Source organism: Phyllobates terribilis, unplaced genomic scaffold (assembly GCF_046119375.1).
Source record: "Phyllobates terribilis strain yellow unplaced genomic scaffold, ASM4611937v1 Scaffold_1__5_contigs__length_1240528914, whole genome shotgun sequence".
NCBI lineage: Eukaryota > Metazoa > Chordata > Amphibia > Anura > Dendrobatidae > Phyllobates > Phyllobates terribilis.
In genome coordinates this window covers 673306293-673314001 of record NW_027362761.1, presented here as the reverse complement: position 1 = coordinate 673314001, position 7709 = coordinate 673306293, and positions in this window count along the sequence as shown.

Here is a 7709-nt window from a genome sequence, read left to right as displayed (position 1 = left end):
GTCCTTAAATAAAGCAGCAAAGTCCTTACATAATGCAGCAGAGTCCTTAAATAATGCATCTGAGTCCCCAATTGCTTCAGCAGAGTCATTAAGCACTGCAGCAGAGTCCTTAAATAATGCAGCAAAGTCTTAAATAATGCAGCAGAGTCCTTAAATAACGCAGCAGTCCTTAAGTAATGCAGCAAAGTCCTTAAATAATGCAGCAGAGTCCTTAAATACCGCAGCAGAGTCATTAAATAATGCAGCAGAGTCCTTAAATAATACAGCAGAGACCTTAAATAATGCAGCTGAGTCCTCAAATGCTTCAGCAGGATCCTTAAATAATGCAGCAGAGACCTTTAATAATGCAGCTGAGTCCTCAAATGCTTCAGCAGAGTCATTAAATAATGCAGCAGGATCCTAAAATAATGCAATAAAGTCCTTAAATTATGCAGCAGAGTCCTTAAATAATGCAGCAAAGTCCTTAAATAATGCAGCAGAGTCCTTACATAATGCAACAAAGTCCTTAAATAATGCAGCAGAGTCCTTAAATAATGCAACAAAGTTCTTAAATAATGCAGCAGAGTCCTTAAATAATGCAGCAAAGTCCTTAAGTACCATAGCAGAGTCCTTAAATAATGCAGCAGAGACCTTAAATAATGCAACAAAGTCCTTAAATAATGAAGCAGATTCCTTAAATTCTGCAGCAGTGTCCTTAAATAATGCATCAAAGTCCTTAAATAATGCAGCAGAGTCCTTAAATACCGCAGCAGAGTCCTTAAATAATGTAGCAAAGTAATTAAATAATGCAGCAGAGTCCTTAAATAATGCAGCAAAGTCCTTAAATAATGCAGCAGAGTCCTTAAATACCAAAGCATAGTCCTTAAATAATGCGGCAGAGTCCTTAAATAATGCAACAAAGTCCTTAAATAATGCAGCAGAGTCCTTAAATAATGCAACAAAGTCCTTAAATAATGCAGCAAAGTCCTTAAATAAAGCAGCAAAGTCCTTACATAATGCAGCAGAGTCCTTAAACAATGCATCTGAGTCCCCAATTGCTTCAGCAGAGTCATTAAGCACTGCAGCAGAGTCCTTAAATAATGCAGCAAAGTCTTAAATAATGCAGCAGAGTCCTTAAATAACGCAGCAGTCCTTAAGTAATGCAGCAAAGTCCTTAAATAATGCAGCAGAGTCCTTAAATACCGCAGCAGAGTCATTAAATAATGCAGCAGAGTCCTTAAATAATACAGCAGAGACCTTAAATAATGCAGCTGAGTCCTCAAATGCTTCAGCAGAGTCATTAAATAATGCAGCAGAGTCCTTAAATAATGCAATAAAGTCCTTAAATAATGCAGCAGAGTCCTTAAATAATGCAGCAAAGTCCTTAAATAATGCAGCAGACTTCTAACATAATGCAACATAGTCCTTAAATAATGCAGCAGAGTCTTTATATAATGCAACAAAGTCATTAAATAATGCAGCAGAGTTCTTAAATAATGCAGCAAAGTCCTTAAATAATACAGCAGAGTCCTTAAATACCACAGCATAGTCCTTAAATAATGCAGCAAAGTCCTTAAATAATGCAGCAGAGTCCTTAAATAATGCAACAAAGTCCTTAAATAATGCAGCAGAGTCCTTAAATACCGCAGCAGAGTCCTTAAATAATGCAGCAAAGTCCTTAAATAATACAACAAAGTCCTTAAATAATGCAGCAGAGTCATTAAATAATGCAGCAAAGTCCTAAAATAATGCAGCAGAGTCCTTAAATAATGCAGCAAATTCCTTAAATAATGCAGCAGAGTCATTAAATAATGCAATAAAGTCCTTAAATAATGCAACAGAGTCCTTAAATAATGCAGCAAAGTCCTTAAATAATGCAGCAGAGTCATTAAATAATGCAAAAAAGTCCTTAAATAATGCTGCAGAGTCCTTAAATAATACAGCAAAGTCCTTAAATAATGCAGCAGAGTCCTTAAATAATGCAACAAAGTCCTTAAATAATTCAGTAGAGTCCTTAAATAATACAGCAAAGTCCTTAAATAATGCAGCAGAGTCCTAAAATAATGCAGCAAAGTCCTTAAATAATGCAGCAGAGTTCTTAAACACCGCAGCAGAGTCCTTAAATAATGCAGCAAGTAATTAAATAATGCAGCAGAGTTCTTAAGTAATGCAGCAAAGTCCTTAATTAATGCAGCAAAGTCCTTAAATAATGCAACAAAGTCCTTAAATAATGCAGCAGCGTCCTTAAATAATGCAACAAATTCCTTAAATAATGCAGCAGAGTAATTAAATACCACAGCAGAGTCCTTAAATAATGCAGCAGAGACCTTAAATAATGCAACAAAGTCCTTAAATAATGCAGCAGATTCCTTAAATTCTGCAGCAGCGTCCTTAAATAATGCATCAAAGTCCTTAAATAATGCAGAAGAGTCCTTAAATATCGCAGCAGAGTCCTTAAATAATGCAGCAAATTCCTTAAATAATGCAGCAGAGTCCTTAAATTATGCAGCTGAGTCCTCAAATGCTTCAGCAGAGTCATTAAATAATGCAGCAAAGTCCTTAAATAATGCAGCAGGCTCCTTACATAATGCAACAAAGTCCTTAAATAATGCAGCAGAGTCCTTAAATACCGCAGCAGAGTCCTTAAATAATGCAGCAAATTCCTTAAATAATGCAGCAGAGTCCTTAAATAATGCAGCTGAGTCCTCAAATGCTTCAGCAGAGTCGTTAAATAATGCAGCAAAGTCCTTAAATAATGCAGCAGACTCCTTACATAATGCAACAAAGTCCTTAAATAATGCAGCAGAGTACTTATATAATGCAACAAAGTTATTAAATAATGCAGCAAAGTCCTTAAATAATGCAGCAGAGTCCTTAAATAATGCAACAAATTCCTTAAATAATGCAGCAGAGTCCTTAAATAATGCAGCAAAGTCCTTAAATCATGCAGCTGAGTCCTCAAATGCTTCAGCAGAGTCCTTAAATAATGCAGCAGAGACCTTAAATAATGCAGTTGAGTCCTCAAATGCTTCAGCAGATTCATTAAATAATGCAGCAAAGTCCTTAAATAATGCAGCAGACTCCTTACATAATGCAACAAAGTCCTTAAATAATGCAGCAGAGTCCTTAAATACCGCAGCAGAGTCCTTAAATAATGCAGCAAATTCCTTAAATAAAGCAGCAGAGTCCTTAAATAATGCAGCTGAGTCCTCAAATGCTTCAGCAGAGTCGTTAAATAATGCAGCAAAGTCCTTAAATAATGCAGCAGACTCCTTACATAATGCAACAAAGTCCTTAAATAATGCAGCAGAGTACTTATATAATGCAACAAAGTTATTAAATAATGCAGCAAAGTCCTTAAATAATGCAGCAGAGTCCTTAAATAATGCAACAAATTCCTTAAATAATGCAGCAGAGTCCTTAAATAATGCATCAAAGTCCTTAAATAATGCAGCAGAGTCCTTAAATACCGCAGCAGAGTCCTTAAATAATGCAGCAAAGTAATTAAATAATGCAGCAGAGTCCTTAAATAATGCAGCAAAGTCCTTAAATAATGCAGCAGAGTCCTTAAATACCAAAGCATAGTCCTTAAATAATGCAGCAAAGTCCTTAAATAATGCAGCAGAATCCTTAAATAATGCAACAAAGTCCTTAAATAATGCAGCAGAGTCCTTAAATAATGCAACAAAGTCCTTAAATAATGCAAAAGAGTCCTTAAATAAAGCAGCAAAGCCCTTACATAATGCAGCAGAGTCCTTAAATAATGCATCTGAGTCCCCAAATGCTTCAGCAGAGTCATTAAATACTGCAGCAGAGTCCTTAAATAATGCAACAAAGACCTTAAATAATGCAGCAGCGTCCTTAAATAATGCAACAAATTCCTTAAATAATGCAGCAGAGTCCTTAAATACCACAGCAGAGTCCTTAAATAATGCAGCAGAGACCTTAAATATTGCAACAAAGTCCTTAAATAATGCAGCAGATTCCTTAAATTCTGCAGCAGCGTCCTTAAATAATGCATCAAAGTCCTTAAATAATGCAGCAGAGTCCTTAAATAACGCAGCAGAGTCCTTAAATAATGCAGCAAATTCCTTAAATAATGCAGCAGAGTCCTTAAATAATGCAGCTGAGTCCTCAAATACTTCAGCAGAGTCCTTAAATAATGCAGCAGAGACCTTAAATAATGCAGTTGAGTCCTCAAATGCTTCAGCAGATTCATTAAATAATGCAGCAAAGTCCTTAAATAATGCAGCAGACTCCTTACATAATGCAACAAAGTCCTTAAATAATGCAGCAGAGTCCTTAAATACCGCAGCAGAGTCCTTAAATAATGCAGCAAATTCCTTAAATAATGCAGCAGAGTCCTTAAATAATGCAGCTGAGTCCTCAAATGCTTCAGCAGAGTCGTTAAATAATGCAGCAAAGTCCTTAAATAATGCAGCAGACTCCTTACATAATGCAACAAAGTCCTTAAATAATGCAGCAGAGTACTTATATAATGCAACAAAGTTATTAAATAATGCAGCAAAGTCCTTAAATAATGCAGCAGAGTCCTTAAATAATGCAACAAATTCCTTAAATAATGCAGCAGAGTCCTTAAATAATGCATCAAAGTCCTTAAATAATGCAGCAGAGTCCTTAAATACCGCAGCAGAGTCCTTAAATAATGCAGCAAAGTAATTAAATAATGCAGCAGAGTTCTTAAATAATGCAGCAAAGTCCTTAAATAATGCAGCAGAGTCCTTAAATACCAAAGCATAGTCCTTAAATAATGCAGCAAAGTCCTTAAATAATGCAGCAGAATCCTTAAATAATGCAACAAAGTCCTTAAATAATGCAGCAGAGTCCTTAAATAATGCAACAAAGTCCTTAAATAATGCAAAAGAGTCCTTAAATAAAGCAGCAAAGCCCTTACATAATGCATCAAAGTCCTTAAATAATGCATCTGAGTCCCCAAATGCTTCAGCAGAGTCATTAAATACTGCAGCAGAGTCCTTAAATAATGCAACAAAGTCCTTAAATAATGCAGCAGCGTCCTTAAATAATGCAACAAATTCCTTAAATAATGCAGCAGAGTCCTTAAATACCACAGCAGAGTCCTTAAATAATGCAGCAGAGACCTTAAATAATGCAACAAAGTCCTTAAATAGTGCAGCACATTCCTTAAATTCTGCAGCAGCGTCCTTAAATAATGCATCAAAGTCCTTAAATAATGCAGCAGAGTCCTTAAATAACGCAGCAGAGTCCTTAAATAATGCAGCAAATTCCTTAAATAATGCAGCAGAGTCCTTAAATAATGCAGCTGAGTCCTCAAATACTTCAGCAGAGTCATTAAATAATGCAGAAGAGTCCTTAAATAATGCAGCAAAGTTCTTAAATAATGCAGCAGAGTCCTTAAATAATGCAGCAGAGTCGTTAAATAATGCAGCAAAGTCCTTAAATAATGCAGCTGAGTCCTCAAATGCTTCAGCAGGATCCTTAAATAATGCAGCAGAGACCTTTAATAATGCAGCTGAGTCCTCAAATGCTTCAGCAGAGTCATTAAATAATGCAGCAGGATCCTAAAATAATGCAATAAAGTCCTTAAATTATGCAGCAGAGTCCTTAAATAATGCAGCAAAGTCCTTAAATAATGCAGCAGAGTCCTTACATAATGCAACAAAGTCCTTAAATAATGCAGCAGAGTCCTTAAATAATGCAACAAAGTTCTTAAATAATGCAGCAGAGTCCTTAAATAATGCAGCAAAGTCCTTAAGTACCATAGCAGAGTCCTTAAATAATGCAGCAGAGACCTTAAATAATGCAACAAAGTCCTTAAATAATGAAGCAGATTCCTTAAATTCTGCAGCAGTGTCCTTAAATAATGCATCAAAGTCCTTAAATAATGCAGCAGAGTCCTTAAATACCGCAGCAGAGTCCTTAAATAATGTAGCAAAGTAATTAAATAATGCAGCAGAGTCCTTAAATAATGCAGCAAAGTCCTTAAATAATGCAGCAGAGTCCTTAAATACCAAAGCATAGTCCTTAAATAATGCGGCAGAGTCCTTAAATAATGCAACAAAGTCCTTAAATAATGCAGCAGAGTCCTTAAATAATGCAACAAAGTCCTTAAATAATGCAGCAAAGTCCTTAAATAAAGCAGCAAAGTCCTTACATAATGCAGCAGAGTCCTTAAACAATGCATCTGAGTCCCCAATTGCTTCAGCAGAGTCATTAAACACTGCAGCAGAGTCCTTAAATAATGCAGCAAAGTCTTAAATAATGCAGCAGAGTCCTTAAATAACGCAGCAGTCCTTAAATAATGCAGCAAAGTCCTTAAATAATGCAGCAGAGTCCTTAAATACCGCAGCAGAGTCATTAAATAATGCAGCAGAGTCCTTAAATAATACAGCAGAGACCTTAAATAATGCAGCTGAGTCCTCAAATGCTTCAGCAGAGTCATTAAATAATGCAATAAAGTCCTTAAATAATGCAGCAGAGTCCTTAAATAATGCAGCAAAGTCCTTAAATAATGCAGCAGACTTCTAACATAATGCAACATAGTCCTTAAATAATGCAGCAGAGTCCTTATATAATGCAACAAAGTCATTAAATAATGCAGCAGAGTCCTTAAATAATGCAGCAAAGTCCTTAAATAATACAGCAGAGTCCTTAAGTACCACAGCATAGTCCTTAAATAATGCAGCAAAGTCCTTAAATAATGCAGCAGAGTCCTTAAATAATGCAACAAAGTCCTTAAATAATGCAGCAGAGTCCTTAAATACCGCAGCAGAGTCCTTAAATAATGCAGCAAAGTCCTTAAATAATACAACAAAGTCCTTAAATAATGCAGCAGAGTCATTAAATAATGCAGCAAAGTCCTTAAATAATGCAGCAGATTCCTTAAATAATGCAGCAAATTCCTTAAATAATGCAGCAGAGTCATTAAATAATGCAATAAAGTCCTTAAATAATGCAACAGAGTCCTTAAATAATGCAGCAAAGTCCTTAAATAATGCAGCAGAGTCCTTAAATAATGCAAAAAAGTCCTTAAATAATGCAGCAAAGTCCTTAAATAATGCAGCAGAGTCCTTAAATAATGCAACAAAGTCCTTAAATAATGCAGTAGAGTCCTTAAATAATACAGCAAAGTCCTTAAATAATGCAGCAGAGTCCTAAAATAATGCAGCAAAGTCCTTAAATAATGCAGCAGAGTTCTTAAACACAGCAGCAGAGTCCTTAAATAATGCAGCAAGTAATTAAATAATGCAGCAGAGTCCTTAAGTAATGCAGCAAAGTCCTTAATTAATGCAGCAAAGTCCTTAAATAATGCAACAAATTCCTTAAATAATGCAGCAGCGTCCTTAAATAATGCAACAAATTCCTTAAATAATGCAGCAGAGTCCTTAAATACCACAGCAGAGTCCTTAAATAATGCAGCAGAGACCTTAAATAATGCAACAAAGTCCTTAAATAATGCAGCAGATTCCTTAAATTCTGCAGCAGCGTCCTTAAATAATGCATCAAAGTCCTTAAATAATGCAGCAGAGTCCATAAATACCGCAGCAGAGTCCTTAAATAATGCAGCAAACTCCTTAAATAATGCAGCAGAGTCCTTAAATAATGCAGCTGAGTCCTCAAATGCTTCAGCAGAGTCATTAAATAATGCAGCAAAGTCCTTAAATAATGCAGCAGAGACCTTAAATAATGTAGCTGAGTCCTCAAATGCTTCAGCAGAGTCATTAAATAAT